The 13022-nt window shown below is 38.0% G+C and overlaps 1 protein-coding gene and 1 pseudogene across 3 annotated transcripts in view; one reads left to right on the top strand and one right to left on the bottom strand.

The window, feature by feature from the left end:
* Nucleotides 1-13022, bottom strand: part of CCSER1 (coiled-coil serine rich protein 1) — a 1367203-nt gene that overhangs the window by 549001 nt on the left and 805180 nt on the right. The window lies entirely within an intron of this gene.
* LOC140623904 (PR domain zinc finger protein 14 pseudogene) lies at nt 10711-12857 on the top strand (annotated as a pseudogene).

Below are 13022 nucleotides of genomic sequence, written 5' to 3'. Positions count from 1 at the left end.
GTTCCAGAATCTTAGCTGCAGAACAGAGAGAGTTGGAGAAAAAAAAACTAGATTGTGACATACGGTTTCGTTATAGGTTGAATTATGTCCCCCAAAAGATATATTCAAGTCCTAACTCCTGGTAGAGATGCATGTGACTTTATTTGGGAATAAGACCTTGCAGATGTAATCGGGTTAGAATGAGGTCATATTATATTAGGGTGGGCACTAGTCCAAAATGACCAGAAACACAGAAGCACAGGAAAATGGAACATGGGAAAAAATGGAAACAGAGAAGAGAACACCATGTGAAGACAGACACATGAAGACAAAAAAGGAAGACAAAACAGTCATCTGAAGACTGAGGCAGAGATTGGAGTTCTGCTGAAAAGCCAAGGGATGCCTGAGGCTACCAGAAGCTGGAAGAGAGAAGGAAAAATCCTTCCCTAGAGGCTTTAGAAGAAGCATAGCCTTCCAGTGTCTCAGTTTCAGACTTCTAGGCTCCATAACTGTGAGAAGGTAAATTTCTGTGGTTTTAAGCCAGCCAGTTTGTGGGTAATTTGTTATGACAACTCTAGGAAACAAATACAAGTTTAAGATTTTATTTATTTTTTTATTTGAGAGAGAGAGCATGAGAGTGGGAGCACAAGCAGGGGAAGAGGCAGAGGGAAAGAGAAAGGGAAAAGCAGACTCTTCTGCTGAGCAGGGAGCCTCATGAGAGGCTCAATCTCAGATCATGACCCAAGCTGAAGCAGACACATAACCAGTTGAGCCACCCAGGCACCCCCTAACACAAGTTTAAAAGGAAATAATCTTATGATACAAGTTTCTTAAATATATTCATATTAAGAAGAATCTAAGGCAACAGAGAAGTTAGATTCAAGTAGAAAGGGAAAACTTGAAAGGAGGACTGTCCTGGAAGAAGCAAGGGGACAGGATCAAGAGGACTGTTTGATGTATAATAACTTCTTCACAAAACCACCTGAGTGACTGTTTATAAAGAATGTAAAAAATTTTGTTCCTGAGTGTAGAGTCTGGGATTCTGCAATTGTGATCTGATCAGAGTAAAGTTTAAGAAACACTTATCTACTCACTTATATTTGGAATAAAACAAAACAAAACAAAACAAAACACCACATCCCCAAGCCCATAAATACAGAGAATAATAGACTGGTAGCTGCCTGAAGGGGGTGGGGTGATATCTATGAAGGGAGTCCATAAGACACAAATTTCTAGTTATAAAATAAATCTCATGGTATAAATAATGTACAGAATGGTAACTATAGTTAGTATACTATATCTAACGACTGAAAATTAGAGAGTGCATATTAAAAGTTCTTATTACAAGTACCGAGTAATGTGTAGAATTGTTGCATCACTATATTATACACCTGAAACTAATAGTTAACTATACTGGAATTAAAATAACAAACTTAATAATGTGAAAAAATAATTCTCATCACAAGAAAAAAATTATGTGTGATAACAGATGTTAACTAGACTTATTGTGGTGGTCATTTTGTAATATATACAATTATTGAATCATTAAGTTGTACTTCTGCAACTAATATAATATTGTATGTCAATTATACCTCAATACAAGTAATTTTTTTAGGGATGCCTGGGTGGCTCAGTGGTTGAGCGTCTGCCTTTGGCTCAAGGTGTGATCCCAGGGTCCTGGGATCAAGTCCCACATCAGGCTCCCTGCAGCAAGCCTGCTTCTCCCTCTGCCTATGTCTCTGCCTCTCTCTCTCTGTGTGTGTGTGTGTCTGTCATGAATAAATAAATAAAATCTAAAAAAAAAAAAAGATTTGGCTTAATTTCTATCAAGTTTAGAACTTTAAAAATATATGTATTTTTTTTAACAAAAGAAGCTGATACACAGTGTAGGCAAATTGTGAAAAAATAGAATTTAAATATTTAAAATAACAGCTCTTAAATATGGGAATGGGAACTAATCCTAGAATTGTATTAGAATTGCAAAACATTAGGAACAAGATTGGGTCCACGAGTTATTGGAAATAATTGTCTTTGATCATGTCTTTTTCTGAAGCAGCACAACACAGTTACAATGCAGTCACTATCTTAAAATATCTCATTTCTCTTAAATATGACTTCTTATTTTTCTTGCCTGTGTGTCATGATACCTGCTTTATATTTGTTTTCCAAAATGGATTGCTCTTCTGGCCCCAAGTAAAGCTTCTTAATTTATTTCTTTTCTTCTTTCCACAAGCGTTACACCAACTAGTATCAGACTCAACTAAGGTCTGTCTTTGATTAATTTCCTTATTGTTCTCCATAAATGCCAAATTCATCTCAAATCTACATATTTACTGGTGGTAATAGCCCTTCTAACTTTTCTAGTGGCACATAAAAACTGTTCTCAAACACAGTACATTAGAAAGACCTAAGGAGTGTATGGTACTTGTATATACTTTGAGCCCTACCTTCCAAGATTCTAATTTAGTATCTGAGTCCAAGAATCTGAACCTGCAGAAAGTACTTCACCTGATGCTGAAGTAGGAGCAACCTGGACATGCTTTCAGAAAACTCCCCAATGGGTGAGGAGTATTGACTGCAAGCTCAAAATAACTACAGAGCCTGACAAAGGAGCCAGAAATGTTAATGTAGTCTTTGGTAGCATTAAGAGCTATATAATATCCAGATCAAGATAGACATGTTTTTATTTCCTGTAATGGCCAATATGAGCTTGAAATATTGTGTTTGGTTACACACATCGTATTTTAATAAGAATATGTGTTACTGTGTAGTTCATTTTGACCCAGTGAGTGCAATTCATATTATTGATGCCCTTGGGGTAAATAGTTCAGGTCCTTGTCAGGGTGGTGTTCCTAGGGTGGTGTTCCTATATCTTATAGTTGCAGTTGTTTCCCAGAAACTTAGGAAATATTACACTATACTCTCCATCTGCAAGCACTCTGGTCTACATTGTAGAGCTGCTTAATTTTTAAAAGGACTAACTAATACATTCAATCTGCCATAGGAATAGTGTGACAACTAAGGATCCATTTCATTATGTCCTGAAACCTTGTTTTTTTAGTTTTATTAAGGTAGAACTGACATACAAAATTATAAAATAATTACAGTGTGCAATGCGATTATTTTATATATGTATATACAATAAAAGGATTCTATCCATCTAGATAATTAATACATCAATCACCTCACATATTTATCCTTTTTTTTTTGGTGGGAACATTTAAATTCTACTCTTCTAGTAATTTTCAACTACACAATGCAGTGTTAACTACATCATCATGTTATACAGTGGATCCTCAGACATTATTCATCTTATAACTGAAAGTTTGCACTTTTTATCACCCTCTCCCTATTTCCCCTCACCCTTTGTCGTGGAAAACACTTTTCTTCTCTCTGTTTCTGTGAGTTCAGATTTATTTATTTATTTATTTATTTATTTATTTATTTATTTACTTACTTATTGATTATTCCACATATAAGTAAACTACACAGTATTTGTCTTTCTCTATTTGGCTCATTTCACCTAGCATAATGCCCTCCACCTTCCTCCATGTTGTCAGAAATGTCAGGATTTCCTTCTTTTTATGCTGAATAATATCCCACTCTATATGGATACCATATTTTCTTGATCCATTCATTGACACTTAGGTTGTTTCCATACCTTGGTTATTGTGAATAACTGAATACTGCTGCAATGAGCATGGGAGCAAAGAGATGCTTTGAGATGATGGTTTCATATGTCCCACAATCTTTAAAGCCCATTTATACTTCAAGATCTCACTTGGGTCTACAAATCTAGGAACAAGACATTTTCTGGGCATTCTAAGCCACTTAAGGTTCTGAGGAATCAATAATCAACTGCTAGAACTATAAGATTTATGATATTAATGTTTTATATATTCCCAAATTATCTCCCTCCTCACCAATTTTTCTCTATCCCTTTCTTTGCTTTCCCTACCTCCCAATCTCAGCTCTCTCTCTCTCTTTCCTGGCAAATGGAATATCTACTTTTCCAGTTTAGTGTTTTCAATAAACTAGATAGAGATTAGAATCACCTGGGGAGCTTCTAACACTTCAAACATCCGAGACTCCAACATAGAGATTAAAAACAATTGCCATAAATTTAGAACAGGGTAACATCTCCAATTTTAGTCTTATGCATCTGGAACTGCTAGTGTCTCTTACTACTTCATCTCAAAAGTAATCTCACTCATCTAACTTTAAGACATTATTTCTTCATTAAAGTTAGTCTTTTACTTTTAGATCAGAAATCTACTCAATAGTTCACAATTCTAAATTCTTACAAACTTCCAGATGGCTTAGTTTCTCCATCTTTTCAAATGTTCTGTCAGAGATAGAGTGCATTTTGAGTGGAGATAAACAGATCTTTATCTTTTTCTTTAATTTTCCTTTAAAACATTATACCCCAGAGCATTTCACATTTAGATGAAGGACACATAAATGGCAAACATTGACAAATATCCATATTGACTATATGTCCAAGTAATTCAAGCTGTCTCATACTGGGGAGTCCTAGGTTTACTTTTGCTGAAATATTTAAGAAGAAACTAGAAGACAACTGTTAAGAGATTGTGTGTACATGCACACACACACACAAACACTCACCCTACACACACACACTAGTTAGATGATTTCATATTCTCAGAATTTCAGGATCTGCCTGAAAACAGTGAACCTAATTTTTTTTTAAACCTTACCAAAGTGTAGTAACTTTTAAGTTCTGACCTCATGGATTGGTAAATGAAAGCCTTAGCAAATTTATAAAATATGAATTTCGTACTTCATCCCAGTGTTCAATATCTCATTTTCCAACTTAGATATGCTGTGTCTAGCCACAGCTGTTGCTTTGTTTGCTTTCAAGAAAACAAAAACAAAACCATCCTGTTGACTTATGCCAAATCTAGGAGTTGAATCTCATTAAGTTCCTTATGTGTTATTATGGCTTCTCATTTCCCATTCTTTTCAAAGCTTAAAATTTGTAGCTAAACTATCAGCCTCAAATGGTAATATGTGAGAGTCGCAATAATGGAAAAGAAACAAATCAAATCTATCACATAATGTTACAAATGCTTATAGTTTACATTTCTTAAAAACAAATATTAAATATAAATATCACTAGTACTCCTCCTATACTACAGTGACATAATTTTAGAAAAATCACTTTTTTATTTTCTTCAATCAGATAAAAATACAATGACTAATATCAAGAATAATTGGTTTCTTATAATCAAAATTCTCTGTTGGCATTGCAGAAAGATAGGACTCCTGAGCAAGGTAAACTGGCAGAAAAAAAGGCAAAAATGTCATTGATCTGTCATATTAGCTAAGAAAATGTCAAGACAAAGATTTCTAAGTTTGTTCTTATTTATTCCAATGTAAAAAAGTGTGCATTTTATTTTATTTTTTAAGATTTTTATTTATTTATTCATGAGAGAAACAGAGAGGGGCAGAGACACAGGCAGAGGGAAAAGCAGGATCCCTGCAGGGAGCCTGATGGGGGGCTGGATCCCAGGACCCCGGGACCATGCCTCCAGCCGAAAGCAGATGCTCAACCACTGAGCCATGCAGGTGCCCCTAAGGTGTGCATTTTAGTTATGATTTTATGCCAGATACCCCTTTTCCTAATATTTCAAATAAAACATTGACTTGGTCTGTCAAAACTATAAAAGTATGAAAATTTCAAACATTAAAAAATATTAAACCTTACAAAAATCTTGTAAATAAGTTAGACTCTATTTAATAATGATGATTCTGCTGTATCAATACTTATCAAATTTTCCATCCAGAGTCTAATTAATAGCAAATGAGGGGTTTCTGGGTGGCTCCATCGGTTGGGCATCTGCCTTCAGCTCAGGTTATGATTCTGAGTTCTGGAGTCCTGGGATAGAGCCCCACATTGGCTTCCCTGCTCAGTGGGGAGTCTGCTTCTCCCTCTGCCCCTCACTCAGCTTATGCTCTCTCCTTCTCTCAAATAAATAAATAACATTTTTAAAAAATAGCAAAACAAAATTAATTTGCATCCCCAAAGATCTATGGGACTACTACCACTACTGTGATCCAAGCAAATATAATTTTAAGTCTAATTGTAAATACTCTAAAAATCATAATTTTATGTAATAATAAATACATATTTAATTTAAAAATAATAGGAATTATTTTTATCCTAAATTTCTAGCTATTTTATCCTAAATTATCTATTTAATAATCTTGAATCTAATACTTTGATATAAGAAACACATATTTAGTAAGCTGCCAGTATTTGAAAATCTCAAAATATTGAGGGAAGTTACATTTCAGAGGATTTAATCAGAATTTATAAAATTGGAAATTTTTTAACCAAGTGAAAAGAGGGCTTAGAGTCAAAGTTTATAGGAAAAGGAAGTCTAGAACAGACAAGAGTCACTAAACAAATATGATGAAGAGTATAATAGTCTATAAACATTTTTCCAAAGAAGATCTACAAATAGCCATCAGGTGTGTGAAAAGGCATTTGACATCACTATCCATTAGGGAGATGCAAATCAAGACCATAATGAGCAATCACCTGTTGGAATGGTTATCATCAAAAGAAATAATATGTGTTGGCAAGGATGTGGAGAACAGGCAAACTTTTGTATTGTTGGTGGAAATGTAAACTTGTACCACCACTATGGAAAAGAGTATGGAGGTTCCTTTTTTTTTTTTTTTTTTTTTTTTCAGTATGGAGGTTCCTTAAAAAAACTACCTTATGATCCCACAATCCTACTTCTGGAATATATATTCAAAAGAAATGAAAATAAGATCTTGAAGAGATATCTGCACTCCCATGTTTATTGAAGCTATCAAATTAGCAAGATATGGAAATAAGCTAAGTGTCACAGGATGAATGGATAAAGCAGATGTGATATATATATATATATGTGTGTATACACACAATGGTATATTATTCAATCACAAGAAAGAAAAACATCCTGCCATTTGCAACATCAATGGACTTATAGGTATTATAGGGTATTATACTAAGTGAAATAAGTTAGAGAAAGACAAATACTGTATTATTTGACTTATCACATGGAATCTATAGAAGCCTAACTCATAGAAACAAAGGGTAGAATGATGGCTACCAGAGGTTAGGGTATGGGAGAAATGGGAAGATATTGGTCAGAGGATACAAACTTCTAGTTATAAGATGAATAAGTCCTGTAGATCTCATGTACATGATTATACTTACTAATACTGTATTATCACTTACAAGATACTAAGAGAGTAGATCTTAACCATTTCCACCACAAAAAAGAAATGGTAATTATTTGACTTGATAGAAATGTTAGCTAATCCTACGACGGTAAACATTTTGCAATATATTTGTATCAAATCAACATCTCATTTAATTTACATTTACACAATGTTTAATGTCAGTTATATCTCACTAAAACTGGAGGGAAAAGAATATGAGTTTATCTTGACTTTTAAGTGAACTATAAAATATTTAAATCAAGAGATTAAAAGATCTAGCCTAAATCTATGAAAGGGATGTGGATAAAGAGTAAATTGAAAAGGGAGGATACTATTCTAGCATCAGATAAAAAATAAAAGACAAATCACAAAATTCTACTATGATTTGCAATGTGGATAAACTGTACAAACCATGTCTTGACAGAAAAACTATCTAAAGTTTAAATTATTTTAACACCAGCTTATTCACATATATATTTTACTGGATATAAACACAAACTGATTTAATGGTTAACTCTATAGATAGCATAGGTTCATGTGCTCTAAATATAAGACCATGGACAGTTTTACCAACTCACTCAGCTTACAAATTCTGATCAGTCCTTGCCCAGACCTCATTAACAAGCATCTGTCCTGAAACCATCATGTCTGTTACTTACCCCAACCCCACAAACTCTGTATGATTCTTTTTAATTTCCTTCTGCAAAGATGGGAACTAACCCTTACTCGCCAAGTTTAATAAATCCAGATGTATATGGTCCACAAGTTTTCATGGGGGTCTTGGTATGGTGGCTTTGACAGATGTTTTGTAGTGATATCAAAATTATAAATAAAATTATGCCAATGATCTGTGATTTTTCCCTTGCAATTTGAATTTAGTCACCTTCCTGCATTAATCTGCTCAGGCTGTTATAAGAAAAAGTCACAGATTGGGGGGGCTTAAACAACAGGTATTTATTTTCTTATAGTTCTAGAGGCTAAAAGTCTAATATTAGGGTGCTAGCATGGTAGGATACTAGTGAGTACTCTCTTCCTGGCTCTTAGTGTCTTTACACGGTGCTAATGGAGAGATCTCTGGTATCTCTTCTTCTGAGAATACTAATATTATCAAATCAGGGCCCCACCTATAGGACCTCATTTAACTTTCCTTTCTTACTCCAAATATAGCCACACTTCAAATTAGGGCTTCAATATATAATACATTCAGTCCATAACATTCTACCCCTGGCCCCCAAATCCATTACCTTCTGTCATGTAAAATATATTCATCTTATCCCAACAGCCCCAAAAGTTTGTGTTTGTTTGTTTTTTTAAGATTTTATTTATCCATTCATTAGAGACACACAGAGAGAAGCAGACACAGGCAGAAGGAGAAAAAAGCTCCCTGCAAGAAGCCTGATGTGGGACTCCATCCCAGACTCCATCTTGAGTCAAAGGCAGACACTCAACTGCTGAGCCACCCAGGAGTTCTTCCCCAAAAGTTTAGTTTAATCTAACATCAAAACAAAAGCCTAAAGTCTCATCTATTATCTAAATCAGTTACCAATGAGACTTGAGGTATGGTTTATCCTGAGGCAAAGTTCCTCTCCAGCTGTGAACCTGTGAAACCAGACAAAACATGTGCTTCCAAAATACAACAATAGGACAGGCATAGGACAGACTATCCCATTCCAAATAAAAGACACTGGAAAGAAGAAAGGGGTGACAGGTCTCAAGTAAGTCTAAATTTAGGGCAAACTCCATTAATCCTAAGGCTCAAAAAAAAAAAAAAACCATCTTTACAATGCCCTTCAGTCTCCCTTGGATGGCAGCCCTATGGCTCCATGTGGAGACCTTGCACATTTAGTGTGGGGCAGGTTACCCCTCGAGCAACGGTCTTTGCCCTTGACCCACAGTAACTGGGTGATAGTATACTGCCACACCAAAAACAGAGGCCCTACTCTTTGAAACTAGCAGGAATCAGCCCTGTCCCTTGGGCAGCTCTTCAGATCTATGAATTGCCTTGGTGTCATCCTTCATTTTTCTTGAAGGGTGAGATGTTCACAGCCAGATAGCTCTGTTGTCTAATCCTGTAGAATCTAAGTCTGATAGCCTTCCTTCATTTTGTTCATCTCCTACTCCTTCAATACAAACTGGCAGTTTCTGGTCATATAATCTCATAATCTCTTTATCAAGTGGTAGTCAAACACACTTTTGGTGTTCTTAGAACTTGCTCTCTAATATATTGCAATATGAAGAAGCTGAGAATTCTCCAAATCTTTAAGTTCAAGTTCTGGTTCCTTTTTGGTGTACGTTTCTTTCATTTTGTCTCTCTTCTTTTGCATTTTGTGGTAAACACTTCAACATTATGCTTAGAAATCTTTTAAGTTAACTATCCAGTTTCATGATCTTATTTCCTACAAAATACAAGAACAGTTCAGCCAAATTCTTTGACTCTTTATAACATACATGGATTGTCTTTTCTCTACTGGCAATGATACTTTTGTCTTTTCTGAAACATCACCAGAATGGCCTTTAGCCTCCATATTTCTACCAACACTCCCTTCACAGCAATCTAGGTTATCCTTAGCATGTACCTCAAGACTCCTCTAGCCTCTATCCATTACCCAGTTCTTAAGTTACTCCCATATTTTTAGGTACTTGTTAACAGCATTCTGCTTGAACTAATACAACATTCAGTCTGTAACATTTTTCATGTCACACAATGCTAGTCCCTCTATGGCCAGATTTGATGGGTGACTCTGTTTCTAAGATTTTAAGATGTGTTTTAGTCCTTGTGATTTGTTGTCTAACTGGGGACTCCTCTCTCTAGGTCTGATAACCTCCACCTCTTCCTCTATGCTCTCCTTGGCTCTGCAGGCTTCCTTGGTTTAGGGATTCTCTAACAGATCCAGGTGCATAAAATATTTTAACATATGTTCATATATGTACTCTTTCTATGTTTTCTTTAATGTTCTTGTTTTAGAAATAATTAATGTTTAAAATTATAAAATTGAAGACATAGAGATTTTTAGACTAACTTGTCTGAATTTAGTCTTCTTCTAAAATTGAAATACTTAGAAACATTAGCTTTAAAAGTATATTAAAAAATATTGAGATTAAAACTGGTCAATATAATCCTGGATAAGAAACACCAGTGAAGCAGGATGCCTGGGTGGCTCAGTCAGTTAAACTTTCAACTCTTGGTTTTGGCTCAAGTCATGGTCTCAGGGCCCTGAGATCAAGCCCCACAGTGGGGTTTGTGTTGGGCATAGAGTCTGCTTTGGATTTATTTCCTTCTCTCTTTGCCCCTCTCCCTCTCTAAAAACAATAAAACAATAGAAACACATCAGTGAAGCAATATTCCTCATAAAAGGTGAGAGAAAATGACAAAGAAAGCAGTATCCTAAAAATGTATCAAAACCTGACCGGCCGAAGCCTACCGGTGCGGAGCCCGCGCCGCCCTCGGGCTGTGGAGGCGCCCGGCCGGCGGCGGCGCTCGGGAAGGTGCGCCGCGCGCTGTGGCCCGGGATGGCTCTGCCGCCGCCAGGTGAGGCCGGCCCGCAGGACAAGATGTGCTACGCGCCCGAGAGGCTCCAGCGCAGCCCCCAACACCTGGACGCCTACAACATGCCCTTCCTGCCCTACGGCCACTATGGGAACTTGCTACCCGCTGCGGAGGAAAATCTCCAGGCTTTCCCGCCCCGGGAGGCTGCAGTGTCCGAGCCCCACACCGTGCCCCCCTTCACCTTCCGGCCCGCGCCTCCCTTGCTGAGCTCCAGCCTGGCCCTGCAGAGGGAGCCACTCTACGATCTGCCCTGGTACAGCAAGCTGCCACCGTGGTACGCGATTCCCCACCTCCCCAGAGAGGTGCCACACTTCAACAGCAGCCACGAGTACAAAGGCGCCACCAGTGGAGACTTGGACCACGTTGGTGGCCAAAGCGACAGTGGCCAGTGTTGTGGACCTGAGATTTTAATTAAACCGACGGCTGTGAATGCTTCCCTGTTACCCGAGGTGATGAAGACCGCCCAGTTACTACCTTCCTCCCCAGGCAGGCGATCTGAGGAGGGCTCCAAACTCCCCAACCCGTATGGAAAGTCGATTCCCCGTTACCACTTCACCCAGGAGGACCTGCACTTCGTTTTGTTCGGGGTTATCCCCAGCGTGGAGCACTCAGCCCCTCTGCACCATGCAATTTCCGGCTTCCTGGTCCCCACAGACAGCTCTGGTAAAGGCGGTCACAACTGGCGATCCGATTCTCTTTGTCGAACTCTGGATAAAGACTCCCTTCAGCTACCAGAAGGTCTCTGCCTCAAGCAGACGACGTTCGGAGAATTGCGGCATTTTGGTGTATTCTGCAGTAGCCTCATTGCCAAAGGAGTCAGGTTTGGGCCCTTTCAAGGTAAAGTGGTCAACGCCAGTGAAGTCAAGACCTATGGAGACAATTCTCTGATGTGGGAGATCTTTGAAGATGGTCATTTGAGCCACTTTATAGATGGAAAAGGAAATGCAGGGAACTGGATGTCCTATGTCAACTGTGCCCGTTTCCCCAAGGAGCAGAACCTAGTTGCAGTGCAGTGTCAAGGGCAGATATTTTATGAGAGCTGCAAGGAGATCTGCCAGAACCAAGAGCTCCTTGTGTGGTATGGAGACTGCTATGAAAAGTTTCTGGACATTCCTGTGAGCCTTCAAGTCACAGAACAGGGGAAGCAGGCTCCTAGGTCCTCTGAGGAGTCTGCAGAAGGCTACAGATGTGAAAGATGTGGAAAAGTATTTACCTACAAATATTACAGAGATAAGCATCTCAAGTATACCCCTTGTGTGGACAAGGGTGACAGGAAATTTCCCTGCTCTCTCTGCAAACGATCCTTTGAGAAGCGAGACCGGCTCCGGATCCATGTCCTTCATGTTCATGAGAAGCACCGGCCTCACAAGTGTTCTACCTGTGGGAAATGTTTCTCTCAGTCTTCCAGCCTAAACAAACATACAAGAGTCCACTCTGGAGACAGACCATACCACTGTGTATATTGTACAAAGAGGTTCACTGCCTCCAGCATCCTCCGCACACATATCAGGCAGCACTCCGGGGAGAAGCCCTTCAAATGCAAGTACTGTGGGAAATCTTTTGCATCCCACGCCGCTCACGACAGCCACGTTCGGCGCTCACACAAGGAGGATGAGGGCTGGTCTTGCAGCATCTGTGGAAAAACCTTTCCGAATCAAGAAGCATCCTACTCCCATATGAAGCTGCATGAAGGCCACTAGCCCTCAGAGTATGGAGACCATGCAAATCTAAAGGCTAGGATTCTGTCTTCATTTTTGTCGCTTTTGGGTGTGTCAAGTGAACAGGTGATAGTTACACTGAGATGAGAAACAGAAAAATGGGACCAGCCAATGAACTGGATTTATCGATTTATTTCCTCTGCTTTCGCAGAAATATTTTCCACAAGAACGGAGTTTTGGTGAATCTACCTAGAAATAGTGAGAGCTGGCTATTGATATAGCTCAAGGGGTCTGGAAACCACACAAACCCTGGGAGAGGGACTGTATTTTATTTCAGAAACTGGGAGTAAGTAGAGTTTGATTTTTGTGATGAAAATTACCCTTTCTCTACTATTTGCTTTGGATTGTAATATGGCTGTGGCCGTTACCTGGTCTATTCTTCATAGAATAAATTCTTTAAAAATTCAAAAAAAAAAAAAAAACAAACAAACAAACAAACAAACAAAAAACCTGACCTAAAAATTCTCTTTGCCATTAGTGGAAAGCATTAGACAAAGAAAATACCTTCACGATTTAATAAATATTACTTTAGGGAAAATGGC

Source organism: Canis lupus, chromosome 33, assembly GCF_048164855.1.
Source record: "Canis lupus baileyi chromosome 33, mCanLup2.hap1, whole genome shotgun sequence".
In the NCBI taxonomy this organism is placed as follows: domain Eukaryota; kingdom Metazoa; phylum Chordata; class Mammalia; order Carnivora; family Canidae; genus Canis; species Canis lupus.
The sequence above is the reverse complement of the archived record's forward strand: the minus strand, read 5'-3'. Positions and strand labels throughout refer to the sequence as shown.